The sequence below is a fragment of the Gastrolobium bilobum genome, unplaced genomic scaffold (assembly GCF_033153095.1).
Source record: "Gastrolobium bilobum isolate Gb01-03AN ecotype WA unplaced genomic scaffold, APGP_CSIRO_Gbil_v1 utg7258, whole genome shotgun sequence".
NCBI classification, from domain to species: domain Eukaryota; kingdom Viridiplantae; phylum Streptophyta; class Magnoliopsida; order Fabales; family Fabaceae; genus Gastrolobium; species Gastrolobium bilobum.
The window spans coordinates 252886-260053 of NW_026896893.1; positions in this window are offsets into that span (position 1 = coordinate 252886).

The window sequence follows — 7168 nt, forward strand, 5'->3', positions numbered from 1 at the left end:
CGGTCCAATATTGAAACCGGACCGGTTGATGGGCCGATTTCCGGGCCAACCGGTCCGACCGGCCGGGCCGGGCCGGTTTTAATAACACTGCTGCTTGGTCCATATTGTCCTTTTTTTTATTGTTTATTTTATTTTATTTTTATATTTTTTTGTTTAGAAAGAACAATATAAGGTTTACATTTAAGCAAAATCAGTTGCTCAATGTTTTCTCATGCCAATTACATGGTAAGTAGATTCAATTAATAGAAAAAGTGAATATATAAATAAAATTATGTATTATTAATTATTCTGAATATTTGCACAATACTTCCAATATTGTAAAGTACGGGGCAATAATCGAATTTTTAGTGAAATTTTTCTGTTGAATACATTTTTTAAGGAAATTATAGAATTTTAATAAAATCAATTTTAAAATTTTTAAGTTCAAATTTTTATTTTATGGTTATGCAATATATATATATATATATATATATATATATATATATATATATATATATATATATATAGGCTTTAATGTTTCTAAAGTGAATGTAGATAAGTTATCTACGTTTACTCCCAAAACGATGTCGTTTTGGGTTGAAAAATTAAAAAATTATAATAAAACAAGATTATTATAACCCTGAAATAAATTATAATTACAAAAATACCTTGATTTCTGTCTCAAAACGACGTCGTTTTGGGCTCAATGTAGATAAGTTATCTACATTGACTGTAGGAAAAGTGAACCCATATATATATATAGGTAAAATCATTTCTGCAGTCGCTTTACGTACAGCATCGACAAGTGTATGGTTATGATTCTCCACATTTAATGCTTTCATCCTTTGTATGGTTATGATTCCCCGCATTTAATGCTTTCAAATATATATATATATATGGCAAGTGATCTGGATAAAATATAGTAGGCCCGCTAGAGGCCCAAAAACATACGAACGGAGCCCAATCTCACGAAGGCCCAGAGTTAGGGGCGATGGTCCCCTGTCCCCATCGCGAATAACATTACGCGATGCCCCCATCGTGCATGAAATCGCCCTTTAACATAACTTTAGAGGCAAGAAAGCTATCTCAAGAGCTAATACAAACTCACCGCGCCTTTGTACTAATAAACAGAGGACAACACCAGCTTGCCGCTACTCTATCAAAATAGCCTGGCATTAAGAGATAAGGCTATAGCCAAACCTGCAGCCCATGAATGGCCAATCAGAGGCCATACCGCCTTCTGAAGGCGGCATCAGAACCACTATATAAACAGAGGGTACATGCCCAGGTATGATCATCTAATTCATTAAGAATACACATACACCTGCAACTGATACTGACTTAAGCATCGGAGTGTCATTGCAGTACCTCCCCTCCAGTTTCAACCATCGCGCCAACAAAGGACTAGAGGCTTCACATTATCTTCAACAACCTTCAGCCCAAGAAGCAGAGCAACCTTATCACTTCATCCGTGTGTGATTAGGCCCAGTACACATTGGCCTGTCCATATTGTGTTTGGTCTGATCATTGGCGTCGTCTGTGGGGACTATCATTTAGAACCCATTTCTTTCCAACTTAAAAACATGGTTGATACCAGAAGCAAATCCCAGAACAACTCTAAAGGAAAGCAGAAGGAGACTCCTGCCTCCCGTGAGAAATCAGCCTCGTCGGTGGCACCACTTTCTGTGCACCATGAAAACCCACCTACGACCCAACATTTGCTGAACCTTATCACACATAAGAACAAAAAGATTGCTCAACAGAATCAAGATTTAGCTCGATTGAAAAAATCACAAAAGGGTAAAGAGAAAAATCAGGGAAAAGAAAAAGAAAAAGAGCCTGAGAAAGAAACTGAGAAAGATCTTGAAAATTTCGGCGAAAGTGAGCCAGTACATGAACTTTCAAAAGGAGATCCTAGACCTTCAGGTCACAAAAACAAAAAAGGTGAAGAGGTAAAAGATACCAACGAGAACGAGAACTCTCACGGGAATTCTAGAACAGTTTCGCGAATCTTTCACCCATTCACCCCATGTATCATGAACGTCCATATTCCTAGAGACGTAAAAATTACAACTGAGAAATACAATAGGAAGGGAGACCCGCAAGAACATCTGGAACAATTCCAGACCAACATGATGGCACAAGATGTAGCCGACCCAATAGCATGTCGGTTATTCCCAACCACCTTGAAGGAGGTGGCACTTAGGTGGTACTCTGCGTTACCACCCAATTCCGTCCAAAGTTGGGAAGATTTAACTAGCCAATTCCTTATACGGTTTGCAACAAGCAAAACGCAATAAAAATCACACATGCTTTGAAAACTGTACGACAAGGACCGCACAAAACACTGCGCGATTACCTCAACAGATTCTTCGATGAAGCGCTATTAGTAAGGGACCTAGATTCACAAGTCTCCCTACATCTCATCATTGAAGGATTATTAGAAGTCCTTTCTCTATGTCGTTGGCCAAACAATGCCCACATACCTGTTGTGCAATTTGCAATCAATTAAATCAATGACACAAATACGCAAGTGCACGTGTCACAAGTAATAAAGGGATGTGTGAGTCCAAGTATCGTTCTCACGGAGATGATTTATAAAGCAATAATTATTTAAGTAAAGAATTCATAAAAAGATTGATTTTTATGGTGGGGTTTATAAAATAAAAGACAATTAAAAATAAGAAAACAGTAAACTAAATTCAAGGTATTAAGATGATGGATGAGATATAGGTCAGATTCAATTTCCCTGATACAACAATACTGAAACGATGCTTTAACAATGCTATATCAATGCTTAATTAGTATCCGAACACTAAAGTATGTTGGGGCTTTTGGCCAACCTAACATATATACCCAATAACTAATTCCCATATCTCTATGGCCAAACTAATCACTGAATTGTTCAAGTTCAAGTTCTAGGCTATGTGGTGTGAATGATCTCTCTACCCACAACTTAATAAAGTTAACTTTCTTAACCTAATTAATCCACACAATTCAACAAGGGTCTGGATTCGGAAACCTCTCGGCCCCAACCTCCTCAATATCATATATGTATCTCTCGACATGCACACATGAATAAGATTAAGCAAACTCGTTGAATAATTAATTAAACATTAATAAAAACAAAGTTTAGGCATACATCTCAATGTTACAGCATAGATACTTTATCTCCTAACCTATAGAGCAATTTAGCTCATAATGGAATTAAATAAAACAGAGAAAAGAAAGAAAGAACTCATTGGAAAACAAAAAAGAAGATGAAAACGAATGCTGTAGGAAAACGTTGTCACTGCTTTGCTCCAGCAGCTCTTCTTCCTCCAAGAACCTTACTTTCTCTCTCTAAAACGTGGGAGGGGTACTACGTTCTTCCCCTCCCTTCTTTCTTGCCTTTCTGACCTCTCTCTCGCTTTGTTCCGAACTGTTGTTTAACTCGTGGGGGAGCTCTTCTTAAATAGGGAAAATGGTTGGGCAATTGGGCTTTTGGGTTAAGAGTTATAATTCATGAATCTTGTTGCTGCAGCCTTATCGTATCCCTAGATTCTTGGGCTGTTGGCACTTGTTGGATAAAATCTTGTTTTTCTTGGAACCCTTGTGCCAATGTTGTTGTTGACCGAATAAGAGCTGAGTTTGTTGTCCTTGATCCTTGAGATTTTCGGATTTGTTGGCACTTAATTGGATAAGATCTTTATCTTCTTGGATTTCTTGTGCCAATATTGTTGACCGAATCAAGGTTGTTGTCCTTGTTCTTGGGGTTTTGGATAAGATTCAATCTTTGAATTTGTCTTTGACCCTTGTGGTTTCTGAATTAAATCTTCAGAAACTTCTCTTGCTTGCTTGTGTATTGTTGGAGAATAACTAACTTTGAAATTCAAAAGTTCGGTTGTCCCTTTGTCCATGCTGTCATGCTGTAGTGCTTGCTATATCATTACTTCGTCAACTTATCTACTACAGCATTCTGACGTCAACTTTTCCTGCAAAGACAAACACTCAACAAATCATCTTTTCTTATACAAAATCAAGGAATATTATCTCATTTACCATACTTAGTCATCTCAAAGCACTTAATCATGAATATGCAACATTTAGCTCAATTATCATGCAAAGAGGTCAACTTATATGGAATTTATGTAACAAATTCATCATAAAAATACTAAATTAACTCTCATTTGGGAGAGTTATCACACTCCAAACTCAAAACGTTGCTCGTCCTCGAGTAACAAAGAAAGAAAATGATTAATTGGTTTGCATAAATTCGGCGGCATAATTGCAGCAATGACTATTACTGAGATGAGCAGTTCTGATGTAGCATTCCAACAACAATGTACACGTGAGAGTTGCCTTTCAACCTTGGCTTACACTTCAACTTTGGGATCTTTGTCAGCTTATCTTCTCTTGGCTTCTTGCTTCTGGAGTATTGAGTACGTGTGTGTGAAGAACTACCTTGTTGGCTTGATCCACTTGAGAGCATCTAACTAAGAGTCATCAGACTTAGTTGCCTTATCCATACTTTGCCAAACTTGAATCAAAACCTATGTGTAGAGAATTGAAGGAACGAGTGTCCACCTTGCTTGCTTTTCTTTTGACTTGGGCTCCCTCTTTTATTTTTTGTGAGCTTTGCTCATGTGCATTGGCACTTATTTTATTTTTTTCTTTTGACTTGATTTTTCTTTTTGTGAGGAGGGGCTTTCTTTTCACTTGTGCTTTTGCACTTGCTTTAGCTCGGCTTCTTTCACCCTTATAGCCTTCAAGACTTACTCATATGGTAAGATTCAAATCCATCAAACTTGGATCCTAAGTCCTCATCCGCAATCAACTCTTTCGGCTTCTCTTGCTTTCAAGTTCATTCTTTGTGCTTCATGTTCAATCACTCCATTTTCTTTCTGCTTTGATCATATCAGCCTCCAATTCACGCCTCCATTGCTTTGCAAGTTCAAGTTGAAAAACACTTACTCCCACTCATCGTAACTATTGTTGTCCTGCTACAGCAAAAAAATCATAACAACATAGCTAAAGATGCACTCTGTTTCACCTTATTTATGCAACATTAATTTCTAACTTCTTGTTACTCTTTATTTTCCAACTCTTTTTCTTATTTTCATGCTGTAACATATACCTAACTTCTTTATTCACACAAACAGAAATTTAAATTTACCGAATTTAAAATCTATTGACTAGCAAACATGTTCCTCTTTTTCATTAACTTCATAAGTGATGTAGGGGATTACATATAGCAAAAAGAGAAGAAAAAGAAAAGAACAAGACAACCTGGGTTTTTCTTCATTTTTAATCAAAACTGAGGGAAGTTCTGATCTTAGTCTTTGTCTTCTTATTGGTCCAAGGGGTTATCTTCCATGTTTTCATCTTTTTGCTTAACCTCCTCTCCCATTTCTTCATCTTTGCCTTGATTTTTCCACTTTGGGTGCTTGGCTTCTCCATTGTTGCCACTCCAAACTCAGTTTGGTTGCCTCGAGTGAAAGAAAAAAAAAATAGGGTTGGAGGACTCCAAACTCAAGCCTTTGCTATGGCTTGAGTGTTTGGGGGACTCCAAACTCAAGCCTTTGCTGTGGCTTGAGTTCTTCTCTTTGGGCATCAGTACCCTTTTCTCCCTGCAAAACATCTTAAATAAAATTAAAAAGAAACATGAATACCAACTTATCCCAATCCTAATAATTGAAAATAAGAAAAAAATTACAAGAATTTAAAATACTGAAATTAAATTGCATAATTTTAAAAACTTCCTAATTGAACTTTGGGCTGCCTCCCAAAAGCGCTTGTTTTATAGTCTTCAGCCTGACTTGGATTGATGATCAAGGAGGCTTAAAACAAAGAGCGAAGAACAACTTTGATTCTTCGATCCAACTCTTCTCGCATGTAGACTCCTTCATCTTGACCTTGGGCTTGCTTCCAACCCTCAATGATTGAGGAACATCGAGGTTTGTTATTCCATCTTCCGTATATTCAATGGTATGCACCTGATCTCCATCCATCTTTAAAATTAAATTACTTTTCCACATGTCTACCATAACTTTTCGGGTATCAAAGAATGATTCCTCGAGAAATTGAGAAATAGTAGGGTCCTCCTCTATGTCAAGCATCACAAAATCTTCTTGGTGTGCAAAGCTGTCTATCTTGACATTCATATTTTCAACAATGCCAATTGATGCTTTGATGGAGCGATTAGGAAAATGCGGAGTCATCTTTGCAGACCTTATGTTCCTTATTCCCATCTTTTCTAGTAGAGTCATAGGCATCAATTTCACCTTAGCCTCAAGATCACTCAAGGTTTGCTCTTTTTGCATGGCATCTTGTTGCTTTTGTAGCCTTTGAGGTAAAGGAGATGGTGGTATAATTGTCTTGCTGACGGTCTGACCCTGCTGTAGTTTTGCTATAGCAGTACTCTCAGTGCCAACAATTTGAGGTTCTTCGGGTTGATCATAAACTTCCACCTCTTTTGCAGCTTTATTTCCTTCATTCTGATTTAATGCCTTCTGCTTCTGCTCATGGTAGTTCTTTATAACTTCTGGTTCATCTACGGCTTCACCACCTGATATTGCTATAGCATTGACATGTTCTTCTCCATTCTTTATTTCAATGGCCTTGATGTGCTCCTCTTCGTTTCTCCTAGGATACTCTGTGCTACTAGGCAGTGTGTCATATTGTCTGATTTTGATTGCTTTTGCCAATTGTCCCATTTGAGTTTCCAAGTTTTTCATAGATGCAGTTTGGTTTTGGATAAGGGCATCACTTCTTGCCATAAAGTCTTTCAGCATGCTTTCCAGCGTATTTGATGTATCAAGTTGTTGACTAGGCTGTTGCTGCTGCATAAATTCAGAAGGGCATGGAATTCTGTTTGAATGTGTTGCTATAGCAGAGAATTCTTGTTGTTGTCCTTGTGAATATGAAAGAATGAGTTGTTCCCCCATTCTTGATTGTAGGCGTTTGAATATGGATTGGTCATGTTATAGCTTCCTACAAAACAAACAGATTGAGGGTTTTTTGGACAGTTATAAACATGAGGACCATTACAGAAAACACATGATATAGCATTGGTTATGGTATGCACTTGTTGTGCTCTAGCATCAGCAGACAGGTTAAGTGACTTGATTGTATCTTTCAAAGATGAAATGTGTTCTGCCAATACTAATACATCATCATGCTCCAGCACTCCAGCAGCCTTCTTTGGTGT